This window comes from Lissotriton helveticus, chromosome 2_1 (assembly GCF_964261635.1).
Source record: "Lissotriton helveticus chromosome 2_1, aLisHel1.1, whole genome shotgun sequence".
NCBI classification, from domain to species: domain Eukaryota; kingdom Metazoa; phylum Chordata; class Amphibia; order Caudata; family Salamandridae; genus Lissotriton; species Lissotriton helveticus.
Genome location: NC_136059.1, coordinates 1,877,309,844 through 1,877,330,634, shown reverse-complemented (window position 1 = coordinate 1,877,330,634; position 20,791 = coordinate 1,877,309,844). Strand labels below are relative to the sequence as shown.

General features: G+C 48.3%; 1 protein-coding gene across 2 annotated transcripts in view; it reads left to right on the top strand.

The window, feature by feature from the left end:
* ABHD18 (abhydrolase domain containing 18) overlaps positions 1–20,791 on the top strand; it is a 176,740-nt gene that overhangs the window by 50,981 nt on the left and 104,968 nt on the right. The window lies entirely within an intron of this gene.

Below are 20,791 nucleotides of genomic sequence, written 5' to 3'. Positions count from 1 at the left end.
CAGGGGTGCCTTTAGACGTTGGAAATCTTCTTGCCGGGCCAGTTGCGGTGGGGGAGACCCTTCAGATTCACACTACAGGCGCTGTCGTGGGGGTTGGGAGAGGTTGGCCAACGCTGGATTTGGAGTCTAGGTCGCTAGGAAGACTTCACTGGGCCGTTGGCCCCTCTGACTCAGGCCGTGGGCATCGGGTGCAGAGTTGGCATGAGTCGCAGATCCGCCTGGATTCAGAGTCTTTGTTGTTGATTTCTTCTGGACAGGTCCGCTGTCAATGGGAGATTGGAGTCTTTGTTGAAGGCAGCAGTCCTCCCAGGTGTTTCAGATGTCGCTGGCTGCAAGACAGGTCGCAGGTTCTTTAAAGCTGGAGACAGGCCTGTAGGCCTGGTGCCAAGGCAGATGTCTTAAGGCTTCTTCATCAGGGGTATCTTCTTTCATCGTAGGCCGTTGCAAATCTAGTTTCCAGAACTGGGGGATCCAACTAAATACTAAATTTAGGGTCATTTTATTGGAGTAGCAGGTAGGGCCAATGGACACCTTACCTAGGATGACTACACCCTCAATTATGCCAACCTCCTGTGGGAGGGGGCATAGACCTACCCCTGATTGGAGGGGTCCCCTCGTCTTCAAGATGGAGGGGACTGAAAAGTGTGTTTAACTTAGCCTCCTCCACTCGAGGTGTGGAGTTGGCAAAGGTGGGCACACCTCCATGCCTTTCTAAGTTTTCCCACCCAAAGTGTGGGTGTAAACTGGGGGCTGCCATCTACTGCTGCATTGTTTCTGGTCCCAGAGAGCAGAGGCTCTCCACTCGGGGGTCCAGAAACATTTCTGTGCAGAGCAAAGACTGCTTAAAGCCAGTCTTTGCTCACAACAGGGTCAGTAGGTTTTCAGGAGGCACCTCTGAGGTGCCCTCCAAGTACATGTTTTAATAAATCTCACACTGGCATCAGTGTGGATTTATTACAAGGAGCTGTTTGGGACCAAACACTCCTGGGTTCAGTGAAACCATCACAGTGCTGTGTAGCTAGAGTTGTCAAGTTCCCAGCCCATGTCCTCTATGGCTTCCCTGGCACTTACAATATTAAGGAATAGACTCTAATACTATAGGGGCTTATCTGCTCATGCAGATATGCCCACACCTGGGATATAGTGCATCCGGCCTTAGGGCTGGAAAGGCCCTCTGTAGGGGTGACTCATCTATAGCTTAGGCAATGCTAGTTGGCATGGCACACAGGCAGGGTGCCATGTCGACTTGAACATCTATTTACCTCACAGGGACATGCCAGCTGCAGGGGCAGTGGCATGGCCCTAGTGAAGGGGTCCCAGGGGACCCTCTTCAAACTCCAGGCCCTAGGTACCCAGGGTACCACTTGCTAGGGACTTACAGGGGGGAGGGCAGAAGTACCAATTGTGGGTCCGTTTTAGCAAAAGAAGACTGATACTGGGAACCTGGACAGCAGGAACCCCGTACTCTATGGTCAAAGTTGCATCAAAAGGCAGGCAAAAAGTGTGGGGGAATGTACTGCAACAGAACCCCATTTTCTCACAGGACTGCAACTGCTTTGCCATCAGTACTTACTGGACCCAGAAGCAGGTTGTGTTTGCCAAAGATGCCATTCCGCATCACCAGTGACCATTGAGTGGCATCCGTCTGTCCAGGGAAACTTCACCCACTGGAGATGTGGTCTCCTCCCATCCTCTCATGTGACTGTCCCAGAGACAGCAAGCGAGTACCTTGGGCCTCCACTTGTGGTCTAGACCAAGCCACTGCAAGGCGCTACAGTGAGCACAAGTATTTTCAACTGTTTTCTGCCATTAAACAACAATGGGGTAAAAACAAAAGTGAACTGGTTGAGCCTGTGAATTAGTGGAGAAAGCAACCTTCTATACTTTTAAATTGAAATATGTAGTATTTAGTCTTGCTGTGTAATTAAACGTGCTTTCTTTTGTTTAAAAGCACTGGGCTACATATCAAATGGCTGTTTATTGGTTGATTGTTAAATTCTGATCTTTTGATTTCCCCACTACCTTCCTGAGAAGCCTGTGACTGCTCGTGGAAAGGGTTGTACTTGGCCAAGTTTGCAGAGTCAAAGTAGGGCAGACTGCAGTGGCAAACAACCTCAGTCTCCGCCCCATGGAACAGAGTCTAACCTTTCACTTGGGAAATCCTGAATCTCATCAGGAACTATTGATGTTTCTAGCTGAGCCTCCAGCTCGTCTGAGCCTTTCAACAGACACTAGTAGAATCGGGGAAAGGGAACATTCTAACCACATACAAACAACAAGCCTGATGTACCACTCACAAACCCGCCCAATTTTTTCTAATATACTAAACCTATTTAGCAATTTGAAAAAAAAAAAATCCAAATCGCTAAATGGGTTTAGAAATGGTGTCCAAATGGGCTTGTTTTCGGTATGCCTTCTAAATAGCAATTCGGACTCTTCTGTATTAGTGGTCACTCAAACATACACTAAACATACTAAAAAAACAAACACACCCCATCAATGTGAAAGATATAACCAATTTCATTGCATAATAGAACGTCAAAGAATATGAAAAAAGTAAGACTGCAGCAAGCCCAACCCCCACGGTATGTCTTCTACATGGGCATGTGCGGAGAGATGCATTTTGTTACTGTTTAACTTTATCACTATCCTCACAATATTTAGGCTTACGTTATGGCAAAGCATTAATTCTTAAATTGCAGTTGCATGTGTGTTATGTTCTAAAAATGAGCAGTATGCGCACACTCCGGAAGCTGCAAGTGGAGCGTCGGGTTTCTGATGATCTGTGAGGCCTTCTCTCCGTATGAGCTCAAGGGTACTTAGGGCTGACTATTTCCAGTGTGGCTGCAGTGAACTTTCTGATGAAGGCCTGCAGCATGGCGCACAACAGGAATGTTATGAGATCATCGACTTGGTGTAGTTCATTGTCTAAGGATCATCCTCTTTAGTTATAAGAATATAAATTAAGGACTGGACAGATGTTTATGATTATGGAAACTGTGCGTCAGACATCAATCTGGTGTGCGATTACGACTAACCAAACTTAAAAATCAAGGACTTTGAACTGAGACACTGCAAGGAGAACTCACAACTCTGAATCAAGGAATTGATTTTGAGCCAACTACAATTTCTTAGTGTAATAGGAGCGATTGCCAGTAACATTGCTTGTGGAACGGTAACACTATTATGTGCACGGTACAGATCCAGATCCAGCGCTGTTATGGCATGAGAGTGCCCATTTGATCTTCTTCATCGCCCCTATGGCGATACCGTCCCATCACCGCTCAGCCTGCAGGAGCCTTTACGTGATTATAATGCACAGACTCGTCGAAGTCATGTTTATGTGTACCAGTTCTATATAGCAAGAAAATGTTGCACACATAGCTGATCGTGGCTGAATGTTGAGGCCACGTCGGCGGACTGTTTATGCTGTACTGAGATACTTTACTGCAACAATAAAAACAAATTTAAATAAAAAAAAAAAAACATTGCTTGTGGAACCTGAACGTTATTTGCCTTCAAAGCTGCAGAGTTTCTTTTAATCTGTAATACCCAATGCCACCTCTGATTAGACCCAGCCATCTGCAAATCAGTTTTGGCCCTTCTCCAATAGGGATAGTCCAGCCCCAAACCGCCAGGCCCGGTCAGAACTTTCCTGAAGCGGAACACAAGCAACCCAAGACTGGTTTCGCTCTGATTGGGAATTTTCATTCGGATGTAGCTTGGTTCCATTGACATAGTGAGCAAGGGAACCACGTTCTGGGAATATGCATCATACGTAGCGTAGCCTGGCATTTCGGCTGGATTGTTCCTGTTGGAGGAGGACCAAAACTGATTTGCTTATGGCTAGGGCCAAACTGAGGTGGCATGGTGTGCAAAATAACACTGGACTGGGATGCTGCCTGAGTAATTACCAGTGGCTGAGATTAAATCAAGCATTCCATCCATCACTTCTAGTATACTTCAGCATCCAAGTTACTGGCACATTATGTTAAAAGGAAGTTTGTTTAGCGAAAGGGATAAGTTACAGACTGGTAGTGCAGACATACTGCTTTTCAGCTTCAACTTTTATTTAAGAAAGCATAAGGCAATTATTGGGTTAGCTGATCATACCTTATTTGCAGATTTTAGGCATGCCGCGTCAACTACGGTTCCCGGGAAATACATTTATTAGTAATTGCAATAATTGGATACATAATAAAGAAAAGTCAGGGGAATAATTTGCTTCTTCACCTAAAGCCTTTTTTATGTTTGCATTGTATGATCACACTGTTTTATCTCATTAACATTACTCATAATTCCGATTCAGTGGAAGACCCTTTTTCACAGTCTACCTTCTTTTTGGCAAATCTATTACATTATTAAGCACTTTCCTGAGCTTTCTTGTCGACCTTCCTGCCCATGTATGGCTGTATTGTAATTTGAGACCTCAGAATTCAGCCATTTCCTAACATTAATGAGAATTTGTGATTATCCAGTATTATGGGTATCTTTCATAGATTCACATGCCTGAATCATTCCCCGTCGTCGGGGTGGGAGTCCCCGGTAAATAATTATAGTAATGTCACATGGACATATACTTAGTACTAGGCCAGAGGCCTCACATTAGTAGCCTATCTAGGTCCTTATGTAAAAAGGACCAAACTTTGGCCAGTAGCCAATCAGTGACCATCACCCTCCTCACCTTCCTGGAAGGAGCCCTAGTCCCTCAGATTTTCTACCGCACGTCGTGCTAAGGGAGTCTCCACTGAGCTCTGCTCAGGTTTTTTCCTATATCTTTGGGTTTTTTCCTATTAACTCTTCAAGTTTCAGATTAGAAAGGAGTATTGGTGTTTAATATGTCTACTACTTCTAAAAAAGAGCTTTTTAGACCCTGTGCCTCTTGTAGTAAAATGAGGCTACATATAGAGGACAAGCATGAAGATTGTTTGTATTGCCTCTATCCTCAGCATTCTGCCAAAGAATGTAAGATTTGTCGCACTCTCCCGGTCAAGACATTGAAGGACAGGGAAGGGCGACTGCTTCTGTGGCTCCAGAGACTAAAGGACAAAGAGCAGCTAGTCTCTTCAGGTGAGAGCGAGTGTTCCTTCAGGAGCTTCCACTCCTCTCCTAAAAGGCCTAGACAGACATCCCCAGATCAGTCTGTTGCGCCTCCTCACAAGAAGCCAAAGTCCATGGAGAGTCATTCTAAGGTCAAGCCTCAGAAATCTTCTCTTCAGATGACAGACTTCAAGAAGCCTGCTTTGGTGTCTTCGGGCATGCCTGTGACGATGTCGACAGTCTCCATTTCTACATCCACGGCGTCTACTTTCTCCATGGCATCGACTACTACAACATCGTCGACGATGGGTAGGTCAATACCTTCTGTCATTCCTGTCACAAGACCGTCGACGTCGCTTCTGCCGACGCTCCCGTCGACGTCTGCTTCATCGTCGACGAAGACAAAGCTTCCAGCGTCGACGAGGAATCCCTCATCGACGGAGACCCCACCGTCGACGAAGATACCGCCGTCGACGAAGACTACCTCGTCGACGAGGACGCCGTCGACGAAGTCGTCGACACCACCGTCGACGAGCCCGTCGACGACGAGACCGTCGACGAAGCCATCGTCGTCGACTACTACAGTGTCGACGCCGCCGCCGTCGACGAAGACATCATCGTCGTCGTCGTCGACGATGCAGTCGGTGATGAAAATGCCTGATAAATCATCAAAAATCGTAGATGCCCCACCGTCGACGGACACCGCGTCAACGGATCTGCAATCTAAGGGCTCTCCCTCATTGAAGTATACATATACACACTTTAAAATGTCATCATGTATGGTGACACCAGAGATGACTTCACCTAGCAAGGTCCAACAGCTGCTGCCAACGCAGTTTCTAGAAACAGAAGATCCTGAAGAACAGACCATGTTTCCAGTGGCATCCAGTCCCTCTCATCTTAACATCAAAGTTCAGGAGAGTTCGGACTATGAAGATTTTGAAGAGATTAGAATACAGGAGACAGTTCAACAACATACCACTGTTCAGCCTATGGTGTGCCTTCCAGCTTCAATTGTTTCTGACCTCCAATTTCTAATTTCAGACTATAAACAAAGATTTCCATTATCTTCTCCTACCTCAGGAGTACAGGTACAGCAGGAAACGCCAACTCCTCAACATCGACAGCGTCCGCCCCCGCTGGTTGTGCGTCAGGAGCAAGAGACATTACCTCCTCACATTTCCTCGGATGAGGATGACTATGAGGAAGAAGTGAGAAATGATGAGACCCAAGAGGAAGAAGGTGAAATACATAATGATGATGATGATGATTCTGATGATAACGCCAACCCAGATTCAGCATCCCCAGACCAAGTACAGGACGATTCACCCCCTGAAGACTTAGGGGGATTCCATAATATCGTAGGAAGAGCGGCTGCAAGGTTCAACATCCAAATAGCATCGGAAACGCAAGACTGTTTCCTTCATGATTTTAAAGAACCCTTCAAGAGATCAGCTCGCTCCATTCCAGTGATCGATTATATATGGGAGCAAGGCCTAAAAATAATGAAAAATCCTTCCTCTCTCATTCCAGTGCCGGCTAGGCTTGAAAAGAAGTACAAAGCCCCAGACACTGCGCCCGCATGTTTAACTGGCCACACTAAACCTGACTCAGTTATATCTCAGGCCGCTCAGCGGAAGTCCAGCAACCCGTCAGCGGCAATGACAACGCCTCCTGATAAAGAAGGAAGAAAACTTGATGCCATTGGCAAGAGATTTTCCTCCATGTCCGCCCTATCAGTCAGGGCTGCAAATTCTCTGGCATTAATAGGTCGCTACAATCGACAGATATGGGCAGATATAGCCCCATATCTAGGGGCGATCCCAGAAGACCAGAAAGAAGAGGTTAAGAAGATTTTGCTGGAGGGCGAACGCTCTGCCTCAGAGATGATCGAGGTTGCCTTGGATATCGCTTCCACAGGCTTTCGTCAATTGGCGGGAGCAGCAGTTTTAAGGCGCCAGGGATGGCTTAAAGCCACCGCATTCCGGCGTGAAGTACAAGCCAAATTTCTCGACATGCCATTTGATGGGGAGCTACTCTTCGGTGGGCATATCGATGACATGCTGCAAGGTATTAAGAAGGATACCGAAACGGCGAAAGCCCTAGGCACCCTACAATACAAGCATAATTCCTTTCGAGGATCCAGAGGTCGAGGACAACAGAATCGTGGCAACTATCAAGGTTACAAGTCCACTTATAACTCTTCCCAGCAGTACAAGCCTCAATTTCAGCAGAGGCAACAACAAGGACAATCCTCATACAACAAGTCGTCCTTTCGAGGAAGAGGAGGAAAGAAAGACAATAACAGACGCCAATGACTGCTTTCTCCAGCAGGCCTCCACCTCTTCTCCACAATTCGTAGTTGGAGGAAAAATTACCAACTTCCTCCACAATTGGAAGCAAATTACAACAGATCGTTGGGTTTTGCAGTTAGTTCGCTTGAGGACATACTCTGGAGTTTGTGGAACATCCTCCTCCGAACCCACCATGTCCTGTGCAGCACAAGAATCTAACCATACTTCAACAGGAACTCTCACTAATGCTCCAGAAAAGAGCAGTGGAAAGAGTTCCTCGAAGTCAGAAGGGGAAGGGATTCTATTCCCGATTCTTCCTGATCAGAAAAAAGGAGAAGAAGCAATGGAGACCAATTCTGGATCTGAGAAACCTAAACAAATACCTCAAGAAGCAGTCTTTCCGTATGGTTACCCTCCAGGAGGTATTACATCTACTCAATTCAAAAGATTATATGGTATCCTTAGACCTCCAGGATGCTTATTTTCATATCCTCATTCACAAGAGTCATCGACAATTCTTGAGGTTTGCAGTAGCAGGCAGACAATACCAGTTCAGAGTATTACCATTCGGCCTGAAGTCAGCTCCACGCATCTTTACAAAGTGTCTGTCTCCTGTTGCGGCATACCTTCGCCAGCATCATCACCAAGTCTTTCCCTACCTGGACGACTGGCTCGTCAAAGCTCCTACTCGGACAGGCGTGGCCAGGTCCTCTACAGCCTGCCTTCATCTCTTCGAGAACCTAGGCCTCACGCTTAACCGGGAAAAGTCAAATCTACGACCGTCACAACGTCTCAATTTCCTGGGGGTAACGTTGGATACAAAACAGGAGAAAGCCTTCCCTTCCAGGGAACGTCAGGTCAAGCTGAAGACCCTGGCCGTCCAACTTCAGACCAAAAAGAGAGTCAAGGTTCGACTCTTCAAGTCGTTACTAGGAATGATGTCTTCCAACATTTTTCTCATTCCTCACTGTCGCCTCCACATGCGACCTCTTCAGGAAGCTTTAACAAATCAGTGGATCCAAAGTACAGGATCCTTCGACGACTGGATCAAGATCACTCAGGTCATGAAGAAGGCTCTGAGATGGTGGTTTCTGGGCGACAACCTGAACAAAGGCCTGTCTTTTCTACTCCCAATCTCTCCTTATGTGATAACCACAGACGCGTCACTGGAAGGATGGGGGGCATTCCTTCAAGAACTGCAAGTACAGGGTCAGTGGTCAGTGGCAGAAAGACAACTCCACATCAATTTTCTAGAGTTACGAGCAGTGCGCTTGGCACTTCGAGCATTTCTACCCCGCATCAGGAACTTCCCAGTGCTTGTGAGGACGGACAACACCACCACAATGCACTACCTGAACAAACAGGGAGGTACTCGATCCAGGACGTTGTCTCGAGAATCTCAGCAAATTTGGATCTGGCTGCTCCAACACAACATTTCTCTGCGGGCAGAGTATGTCCCAGGAGTAGACAACACCCTGGCAGACTCGCTAAGCAGGCAGCGCTCAATTTGCCACGAGTGGGCGCTCGACCAGATGACGCTCGACTCTGTGTTTTCCCGTTGGGGCAAGCCTCACCTGGATCTCTTTGCGACGGAAACGAATGCGAAATGCCAACATTACGCAAGCTGGCTTCCCCAGAAAAGGTCCCTAGGGAATGCCTTTTCGATGACATGGTGCAAACTCTTTGCTTACGCTTTTCCACCGTTTCCCCTGATCCCCAGGGTTCTCCGGAAATTGAAAGCAGAGAGTTGTACCCTGATCCTGATAGCCCCAGCGTGGCCGCGCCAGCACTGGTATACAGAACTACACCTTCTATCGCTGGAACCTCCAATTCTATTCAGGACCTGCCCACATCTCCTCACAATGAACCAGGGACAAGTCCAGCATCCGGATCCAACATCTCTCAAATTATCGGCTTGGCTCCTGAGTTCAGAGAGCTCCGGCATTTAGATATTCCGCAGGAATGCAGGGTCGTCCTAGCCCGGGCCCGGGCTGAAAGTACTAATAAGACATATTCCCTTAAGTGGAAAAGGTTCTGTTTGTGGTGTAGGACTCAGAAATTACATCCGTTCACTTCTACTCCAGCACAAATTCTGCCCTACTTGCTCCACCTAGCCAATTCGGGGCTGGCGCACACTTCAATAAAGGTCCACCTGGCGGCCATATCCAGGTTCAGACGTTCTTCGTGTGGAGCTTCACTATGGACCAACAGACTGATCAAGCAGTTTCTGAAGGGGATATTCAGAACTTTCCCTCCAGTACGAGCGTCACCACCTACATGGCAACTAAATGTGGTACTAGCTCAACTAATGAAACACCCGTTTGAGCCAATCCACAAAACAGATCTTAAATATTTGTCATGGAAAACGGCTCTATTACTGGCGCTCACGTCAGCAAGAAGAGTGAGTGAACTGCAGGCTTTTTCTGTGCAAGACCCCTTCATCCAGTTCAAGAACGACAGGGTCATTCTACGGACTAATCCTAAGTTTATACCGAAGGTTCCGTCCTCTTTCCATCTTAACAAACCTATTGTCCTGAGATCTTTTTTCCCGAATCCATCATCTGCGGCTGAAAGATCTCTACACTCATTGGACCTCAAGCGATGTCTCAAATTCTACATACACAGGACGGAGCAATTGCGGAAGTCCAACCAATTGTTTGTTGCATTTAGCAGGCCCAGGAAAGGCCTAGCATTGACTAAACAGAGCATTTCCAGATGGATTTCATCTGCCATCGCATTCTGTCACCAACAGGCGGGCCATCCTCTCCCTTCAAAGGTTCGAGCACACTCCACTAGAGCGGTAGCCACCTCCATGGCGCTCTTTGCTGGGGTTCCCATTGTCGACATCTGCAGAGCAGCGACATGGAAGACGCCACATACGTTCACCAAGCACTACTGCTTGGATTCTGAACTTATGAAGGATGCAGCAGTAGGACAGGCGGTCCTACGTCATCTATTTCATTAGAGGTGAGCCTTCTTCCTATCATCCCACCTTCCAGGTAATTTATTGCACATTTCTTATCAGGTTGTAAGTATCATGTAACTGTGTAGCAACTTATGATAAGATTTTTTTTTATGTCTTTACAGATGTATTATGCGAAATGTGCTCATTATTGCTTGCTATTCTGATTCAGGCATGTGAATCTATGAAACATACCCATAATACTGGATAAGAAATGCGTTACTTACCTGTAACAGCAGTTATCCAGTATTGGTATCTTTCATAGATTCACATGCAACCCACCCGCCTCCCCTGGAAGGGCTCACCTTTGTCTTCTCAGTAGGTACTACTTGGCACTGTGCTTACGAAAATCTGAGGGACTAGGGCTCCTTCCAGGAAGGTGAGGAGGGTGATGGTCACTGATTGGCTACTGGCCAAAGTTTGGTCCTTTTTACATAAGGACCTAGATAGGCTACTAATGTGAGGCCTCTGACCTAGTACTAAGTATATGTCCATGTGACATTACTATAATTATTTACCGGGGACTCCCATCCCGACGACGGGGAATGATTCAGGCATGTGAATCTATGAAAGATACCAATACTGGATAACTGCTGTTACAGGTAAGTAACGCATTTCATATCTCTGTTGTTTGCTTATTCAGTTATATCCTGAGAGCTTACTACGCATACCGACCAGACTTAAAGCTGCGCAATGAATTCTGGGTTACATTTTGGCATGAGGGCATGGCCGGCTTACAGCATTTATTTTTCATAAAAGTGACAACATTCAATTCTTTTATTGTGAAACAATTTATGTCGATGCGGTATTTCGTCGGTTCCAGCGGTTGATTCCCCCGCCTTATTCTAGACAAATATAAATAAATAAATATATATATATATATATTTTTGCAGACGTGTTTTAGCTTTATGCCTTCTTCCGTGCAAGCATGTCATTTTAAAACGTGCTCAGTGTTTGGTTCCTTTAAAATCTCCATCTTGTGTTCCCATTGGTGGAGCTCAAACCAATAAGCAAGCAGCAAAGTTCTTATTTGTTTCTGTGATTCACTGACTAGGGCCTCAATAATGATGTAAATATTAATACTTTAACCTCAATATTCAATGTGCATGTTATTATCCAAGTAACAATGATATGCCACTCACAGTCCCCAAGTTGGAATTTCCGCTTTTATCATGTCACCAATTTTGCCATCCGAGCTCAATCACTGTGCATGTGCCACTCGCCTGCCTCTGAATATTATTTGTTCACAAGCTCTCCCCAGGTGTCTGTCGCATAACTGGGCACCCTGGATTTGTATAATCCACGGCCTTCCTTGGCCGACAGTCTGACATCGGGGGTTCAGGCAGTCCAAAAATAGATTCATCCACACAAGCCCACCATGGTTGGTTGACGAATTAGTGGCGGGTGCATCCGTACATGGGGTGGGACCCGATTTGTTACACAACAACTTGAAAAATGCATCAGAGCACTCGCAGTGTAATGACTTTATTTCTGCAGACGGGTTTCGGCTTTATGCCTTCTTCCGTGCTATCATGTCATCTAAAAATGTCCTCAGTGTTTGGTCCCTTTAAAATCTCCATCTATTGTTCCCATTGGTGTAGCTCAAACCAATCAGAAATCGGCAACATTCTTATTTGTTCCTGTGATTCACCAAACTTTTTAACTAGAAAACAATATATTCACAGGCCTCGAAAAATCTACTTGCCTACAGCACTTGGGAGTAAATGTTATCAGGTCACGAGTAAACTCAGGATGGAAAAGAACAGGTGTTCTGTTCATGTAGAAAGTGATTGAGCAATAAAGATGCCATTAAACTTGTCACATTTGTTGTCTGTTCAAGGAAAGAGGTCAAATGTCAGGTTGTCTTTAAACGAATTGCTGCTTGGAAAATGAGGTTTATTTTTCTCTCTTACTAGAGTTAGAGGTTTTTGCCAAGTGAGCTATTTGAAGATGTCCGTTATATTTCTCTTACACATAACATTTAAATAAACAGCCTGTAAATTAATATTACAAATATTTAAAAATATGTCCTTAATTACAAAAAAAATTGCTTTTGTAATTGTTAAGTGGGATGCAAACTGAGTTAAATAGGAGCAAAACAAACCAGAACACTTTACTTGGTGATGTTCAAGTGACACCTATTTGCAGAAACTTTATTTCTAAACATTGTTTGTACACTATATAGTTTTATCAGTAAAGCTGCATGTCAGTGGGAAGGTTTGTGACCATTTCAATGTAAAATCGGCTGATTACAAATGGTAGTGTGCTACCACTATTTGCTTTAGTTCTGTATTTTATAAAAAGTGATAGATTTGAAACATGATTACACAAACATTCCTGCCCCTGCCCTGATGAAAATGCTCTTAATGAACTTAAGAGGCATTTCAGGGGCCATGTTTATCCTATATGTGGCTAGCTTTGTATTATTTATGGAAAGAACATTTAGTCTATTACATCAAAGAGTTTTGTGTACAGCAGACATGCTGAACACACACATTTGAAGGTGCTCTCATACGCGATAATGAAGAAAATGGCGACTCAATGAATTAAATTATTGCCTACAATCACATCATTTGAAACCAGTTTGTGGGTCAAGAGCATTACAAATAGGTCGAGTATATTATTTAAGTCACTCGACCTACATCCCTAGTAAAAAAGTTATGATTTTCAGAGGCCTGGTTAATCCTGATATGATGAGTCCCTCTCTGTGGGGGTCTGGTAGCTTGACACAATCTCTTCCAGCACTTTTTTTTATCTCTCTTAATTTTCTCAGGTAAATATACCCTGGTAATTCTCACCAATACACTCATTGGTTCATCCTGGTTTTGGGTTCCTGTAATTTCCAATGATGATATTATCTCTATGTATATGTTTGCACCCCGACCTTTCAATTAGTAAAAAGTCCTTATATGTGCAAAGCAGCTTGTCATGTCGTCAGGATACCGAAACGCTGCGTCAACAGTAATTGTTTCACACTAACATTGCTTTTTTTTAACTTGCTTTTAGTTCGAGCCTAGCGTTGCAGCGCATGCACTGCTCGCCTTGCGAAGCATGCATGATTCATTATAGCGTGGAAACTTCGTGTAAGCTCTGCCCACTCTCCGCCCATCATTGGCTTAGTTCCTAAATGCTGCCTTCCGTTGGTTTTCGGCTTGTTAGTCCCTCCTCATGATGGCCATGTCCTCATTTGTATCCTCTACTGGCTACTGGCCCCTTTACTTTGAGCACTATTTACATCCGGTGCCTCACCCTCCTGCAGTCCATGCCTTCTCTGACCCCCGCCTCTACGTCACGTCTCAACTCTTTTCTATGTCTTGACTTGCGCGTGAGACCACTCTGTTGCCCTTGACTCCACCCTTTCCTCGCCCCCGTCTCCTGTCTGAGGAGATTCCTTATCGGCAGAGCGTTTCGCTCCTGCTCCCCGGTCACGCCCCTTTTCCCTGTTTTTAAGCCTGCGACATTTTCTATAACATGTAGTTTCTGTAGTAGGGGATCTCTGTGTATAGTCATAATCTAGTGAATAGTCCCGCCCATGTGCGTGGACCCCGGCAATCAAAAATAATCTCTTAAGTTGTCAAAAAATTGCAGAACTGCAAAGACACTTAAGAGAAAATTTAAAGACAAATAATGCAGCCTATATCCACAGGCTACACTGTCCAGTACTTCAACTAGAAATTCCACCAAAAATCCACAAACAGCAAAGCCTGTCCAGATTTCCCTTGCCTTTACTGCAAAACCCCTCAGAAATGATAGAGAGGAAGGCCTGGACAGACAAGCCCCATAGGCTGCCATTATGTGGCTTAAACAGGATACTGTGCCTTTAAGGAAACCTTCTAGAACCTTCTCCCAGTATCCCAGAATGCATAGCAGGTCCCACTGACTTCAGTTCTTTTTTCCGGCTCCTGCTTACAGGACCCTGGCATTGAGCTCTCCCTTGTTTCAAGGGGTTATTGCATGTTTTGGCACTTTTGCATTCTAAAAGTGTTGCAGTTTACTTTCTTGGTTTTCTCTTCTCTTCTGTGTGCTGCTTCAGGTGTTTTAGGGCTCTAAAATGCCTGGCCTCTTTGTGAAGTGTCCAGCATGTGAGAGGAAGAAGGCCAGAGGTGATCCACATGATATCTGCATCGTCTGCCTCCCTGAAGATCATGTCCCTGAGGAGTGTGTCATCTGCCAGCAGTTTACAACTCGCACTCTGAAGGAAAGGGCGAAGATCAGGCTGTCTGGCCTTGAGGAGAGGCGCCTGCAGGCTGCAGGTGGGTCTGGGCAGTCAGGGAAGGTTCCCTCTGCCTCTGCTGAGGCCTCTGGGGGGCTCCCCAGAGGCAGGAAGCCCAGCAAGCGATCCCGGTCTCCGTCGACGTCGATAGCAGCGACGACGACGTCGAGAGGGATGACGGCGGTTTGCTCCCCTTCTCCCCGGGGCTCCGGGTCGAGACATCGGGACGACTCGACGTCGAAGCCACCGTGGACGAAGCCGCCGTCGACGTCGTCTTCGGCGTCGACGTCGAGGGCTTCATACCGACGTCATGGACATCGGCGCTCGCCGTCGAGGCAACACCGCCGGTCGACGTCGAGGGGATCCTCGACGTCGAGAACATCCAGACGACGACGGCGACGCTCGTCGTCGAGGAAGGACCGTTCGACGTCGAGGAGGCGTGCGACGTCGAGGAGAAAGAGGTCGACGTCGAGAAGAAAGAGGTCGACGTCGAGGAGTCGGCGCTCGACGTCGAGGGATCGGCGTTCGACGCCGAGGAAGAAGAGGTCGACGTCGCGGAGGCGGCGTTCGACGCCGGAGTCAAGGAAACGCCCTTCGACGCCGGAAAAGCGACGCTCGACGTCGAGCAGACGGAGGTCGACGTCTAGGAGTCGGTCAGGCTCTCCAAAACGTCGCAAGAGGGATTCTAGTCCCAGGAGTCACACTGCTTCCAGTGGGGGACGCAAGAGGAAGCGGTCTCCGGCTGAAGGGGCGGGCTCTCAGCCCTCTTCGCCTAAAGGATCACAGGGCACGGTGTACTCTGCGGTGTACACTCCTTCTCGGCCTCGGTCGACGCATACACCTGTTCCGAAGGAGGTCACTCCTCCTCCTCCTCTGCCTCAAGAGGATCCTCCGACGCTGCCTCCACTTCCAGCGGACGACCCGCCGCCACCGGTCCCTCCGCGTGGGCCGGCACCGCAGCCGGAGGTGCCTCCGCCGAGGTCCACTTCGCTGCCGTTTTTGCCTGTACCTCCTAAGGGGACCCCTAAACCTGCGCCCAAGGAGGCTCCGAGGAAGACTCCACCACGGAAACCGGTGGGGAGGCCACGGACTGGCAGGTCTCGCTCTCGCTCTCGCTCTGGGAGACGGGACAGGTCGCGACACAGATCGTCCTCGCGGTCGAGACGCCGCCATAGGAGGCGCGAGTCTCGCTCCCGCACGGGATCCTCTGGCTCCAGGGATCGTTCTCCTACCCTGTCGGGATCACCGGATACGAGGGTGTCCCCTATTGATGACCTGGTGGCGTTCCAGGATGTCCTCTTGAGGGGCGCTGCGAAGCTGGGCATACCCCTGACAGTGCCCACGCCGAAGACGTCCGTGATCTTTGAGACGTTGCACCAAAAACACTCGTCTCGCCCTCTCCTTCCTCTGGTACCGGGCCTGGAGGAACCAGCTATGGACCTTTTCCTCACCCCAGCGGTGACAAAGGCGGCGCCATCTAGGTTGCTGAGGAAGTACCGGGCCCCGGATTCGGATCCGGCTTTTCTGAGAGCGGAACCGCCTCCCGACTCCGTCATTGTGACGGCGGCACGCAAACAACATGCCTCCGCTCCGTCATCCACGGTTCCCCCGGATAAGGAGTCCAGGTGGATGGATTCTGCAGGGAGAAAGGTCTGTGGAACTGCCGCCACCTCCATGAAGGCTGCGAGTGCCACGGCGCTGTTGGGTCGGTACGCCCGCGCCCTCTGGGACTCCCTTGAGCGTTTTGCGGAGCACTTGCCTCGTGAACAGCGTGAGGATTTTCAGGAAGTGCTGAGTGAAGGGATGCTGGTGGCCAACCAGATCATCAGTGCGGCAGCGGACTCTTCCCTGTTGGCTGCTCATGGGTTTTGCATGGGGTCAACCAGAGGCGTCACGCCTGGCTCCGTCTTACGTCCCTGAAACCGGACGCACAGCAGAGGGTGGCCAACCTGCCGTTCTCTGGCAAGTCTCTTTTTGGACAGCATGCGGACGACGAGATGGCCCGCATGAAAGCGGAGGCCGAGACGCTCACGGCGGTGGGCCTCGAGAAGCCTAAGGAGACGAAGAAGCCGTACCGCTCTTTCCAACGGCGGTCCGGTGGACAAGGCCGTGGACGTGGCCAGGCTTCGGGACATTCGCAACAGCAACAACAGTTCCGTAAGCCGTTCCAGAAGCGCCAGAGGGGCAGGGGAGGCCAGCAGTCGGCTCCGACGCCCAAGGGCCCGGCTGGGTCTAGGCCCTAGGAACTTACTTCCCCCGGATCCGTTACCCACTCCGGTAGGGGGAAGCATCCAATTTTTTCCGGCAGAGTGGAGAAAAATTACTCAGGACAAGTGGGTGCTGAATATTGTTTGCAATGGATACAGTCTTCGGTTCACCAGCCCGCCTCCATCGATTCCTCCGGGCAGCTCGCGGTTTCAGCTGCTAGAGCTCCAGGTGGAGGCCGATACCCTGTTAAGGAAAAGGGCGGTAGAAGACGTGCCTCTGTCCCAGAGGGGAAGAGGCCTGTACTCCCGGTTCTTCCTGGTTCGCAAGAAGGACAAGAACGAGTTCAGGCCCATTCTGGACTTGCGACAGGCAAACAAGTGAATTCGCAGGGAAAAGTTTCGCATGCTGTCGTTGCATCAGATTTATCCTCAGTTGCAACAAGGGGACTGGCTCTGTGCCATAGACCTACAGGATGCATACTTCCATGTGCCCATTGCGCGCAAACACAGGAAGTTCCTGCGGTTCCAAGTCGGCACCAATCATTATCAATACACAGTACTCCCATTCGGACTGAAGTCTGCGCCGAGAACATTCTCGAAGTGCATGGCGGTGGTGGCGGCGCACCTGCGGAAGAACAAGGTGTTTGTCTACCCGTACCTGGACGATTGGTTGATCAAGGCATCCTCCTTCTCGGAAGCGCGAGCACACTTCCAGAAGACGTGCGTTCTCTTGGACAAGCTGGGGTTGCACATCAACATGGCCAAGTCGGTCCCGACTCCGGTCCAATGCATACAGTACTTGGGAGCCTCCATCGATACGCTGTCAGCAAGCGTGTCTCCTTCGGAAGAGCGACGATTATCTCTCCTTCGGAAGGCTCAGGCTCTTATGTCGACTCCATCTACAACAGTGAGGACGGTGTCTTCTCTACTGGGTTCGATGGCCTCTTGTATCTTCCTGACGCCGCACGCACGCCTGCACATGAGACCGTTGCAGGAGTGCTTGGAGGACCAGTGGGATCAGAGGACAGGATCCTGGGACGACAGGATACGTCTGTCTCTGCATGCTCTTCAGTCTCTGAAGTGGTGGTGTTCGGCGGAGAATCTCCTCAGAGGGGTTCCTTTTCACAAGGACATTCCCACGCAGACTGTCGTGACGGATGCTTCTCTCCTGGGATGGGGAGCGCACTCCGGGACTCTGCAGATTCAGGGAACGTGGTCTCCGGTGGAGGCCACTTATCACATCAACTTCCTGGAACTCAGAGCTGTTCACTTGGCACTGAAGGCTTTTCTTCCGTCCTTCCAGACCAGCTCCCTGCTTGTGCAAACGGACAACACTACCACGATGTACTACCTCAACAAGCAGGGGGGCTCGAGATCTCGCACTCTGTCACAGGAGGCGCAGACGATCTGGCACTGGCTCCTGGCCAGAGGGCTGACGGTGACGGCTACCCATCTGCCAGGTGTGCAGAATGTTCAGGCGGACGAACTCAGCAGACTCATTCAGGAAAACCACGAATGGGTCATAAACGACGAAGTGCTGGGAGAAGTCTTCGCAAGGTGGGGAACTCCGGACGTAGATCTGTTAGCCACCGCCGAAAACAGCAAATGCCGAGACTTCGCCTCCAGGTACTACCAGCCGGGGTCGCTGGGGAATGCGCTATGGATCAGCTGGTCGAACAGCTTTCTCTACGCTTTTCCACCCATTCCCCTGATTCCGGCGGTACTCATCAAGCTGGCCCGGTCCAGGGCTCGGATGATTCTCATTGCCCCGGAGTGGCCCAGGCAGTGGTGGTTCACGGACCTGCTTCACCGATCTCTCCTTCCTCACATTCGGTTGCCGTGCAGGCCGGACCTTCTCACGAAGTTCGGGGGGCGGATGTTACACCCCAGCCTCTCGTCTTTGAGTTTGGCGGCATGGCTCCTGAGATAGTGCAGTATGGACATCTGAATCTGCCCGCGGATTGCATGGACATACTGAAGGAGTCTAAGAGACCTTCCACTAGGACTTCATATGCTTACAAGTGGAAGAGGTTTTGTATCTGGTGCCAGTCTAGGAACCATGACCCTACGACCTGCAAGGAAGATGTCATCCTTCCTTACCTTTTACATTTGGCGCACTCTGGCCTTAATGTTCATTCCATTAGGGTTCATCTTGCTGCATTGACTGCCTACAGGAAATGCCCTTCACAGACTTCTTTTTTCCAGATCCCTGTGATCAAGGACTTTCTGGAAGGATTGAAGAAGGTGTTCCCTCCTGTCAGGCTTCCCTCGCCTTCATGGGAATTGAATGTGGTGCTGTCCAGATTGATGAAGGAGCCTTTTGAACCCATTCACAAGGCTTCGTTGCAGCACCTGTCCTGGAAGGCGGCGTTCCTCGTGGCCATTACATCGGCCCGCAGGGTGAGTGAAATTCAGGCGTTGTGTTGTACTGAACCTTATACTGTCTTTCATGCTGCTAAGGTTGTGATGCGTACTCACCCTAAATTTCTTCCCAAGGTTATTTCTGATTTTCATGTCAACCAGACCATAACTTTGCCTACGTTTTTTCAGAATCCTTCCTCTCCGGCGGAACGATCTTTACATTCCCTGGATGTGAGGAGGGTGTTGAAATTTTATCTGGATAAAACCAAAGATATTCGTAGGTCAGACCAATTGTTTGTCAATTATGGGTCAGTCAGGACGGGTCTTGCTACCTCTAAGCAGTCCATTTCTAGGTGGATTGTGTCCTGCATTCAATTGTGTTACCAAAAAGCTAATAAGACCTTAGGAGGTAAGCCTAAGGCTCATTCCACCAGGGGCAAAGCTGCCACGACAGCCTTGCTCCGTAATGTGCCGATTGCAGAAATCTGCAAGGCCGCCACTTGGAAGTCGGTTCATACCTTTGCTAAGCATTACTGCCTGGACTCTGATGCCAGGGCAGACGCTCAGGTTGGGCAGGCTTCGCTGCGGAATTTGTTCGCACAGTAGTGGCGTCATGTTCTTTCTCCACCGCCGCTTTGGTGTGGGGATGGGCTTGCCATTCTATTCACTAGATTATGACTATACACAGAGATCCCCTACTACAGAAGGAGTAGTTTCTGTTCTGTAACTCCAGTTCTGTAGTAGGGGTATCTCAGTTATAGTCATAAGCGCCCGCCCTCCTCCCCGGTGGAGAATTGTTCATGTAATTAATGCTACAGGTCTGGCGTTTTACGCCTTCAAAAAGAACTGAAGTCAGTGGGACCTGCTATGCATTCTGGGATACTGGGAGAAGGTTCTAGAAGGTTTCCTTAAAGGCACAGTATCCTGTTTAAGCCACATAATGGCAGCCTATGGGGCTTGTCTGTCCAGGCCTTCCTCTCTATCATTTCTGAGGGGTTTTGCAGTAAAGGCAAGGGAAATCTGGACAGGCTTTGCTGTTTGTGGATTTTTGGTGGAATTTCTAGTTGAAGTACTGGACAGTGTAGCCTGTGGATATAGGCTGCATTATTTGTCTTTAAATTTTCTCTTAAGTGTCTTTGCAGTTCTGCAATTTTTTGACAACTTAAGAGATTATTTTTGATTGCCGGGGTCCACGCACATGGGCGGGACTATTCACTAGATTATGACTATAACAGAGATACCCCTACTACAGAACTGGAGTTACAGAACAGAAACTACTCCTTCGCTTTTACCGACGTAACCTTGAGCTATAGAAAGAATCCAGCAAATGCTGGAGGCTATAGCCACGATGCAGCAAATCTAACTGCAGTCGTGACATATACGTGCTGTGGAAAAAAGACTTAGTTTCACGATTAAGGTTAAGAATTACTTTGGGTTTTGTCCCAAAGGTTATCCAAAGAAAATTGCTTTTTTTTTGCTATTCACGTTTCTTCCTATCATAATGACTAGTAGTAATCCTGCAAAAAATGTACACCACGCAAAAACTCTTTGTGCATTAGTGATGTCAAACACAAGAAAAGTCTTGATTCAACCGCTAATCTTTTACAGAACTCCACGCCTCGTGTCTCTTTGTTACTCTCTTGCAGTCCCGTGTTCAATTTCTCTTTTGGTCACTGTTTTCCTACCTTCTGTTGCTTCTTAATGTAAACTACAC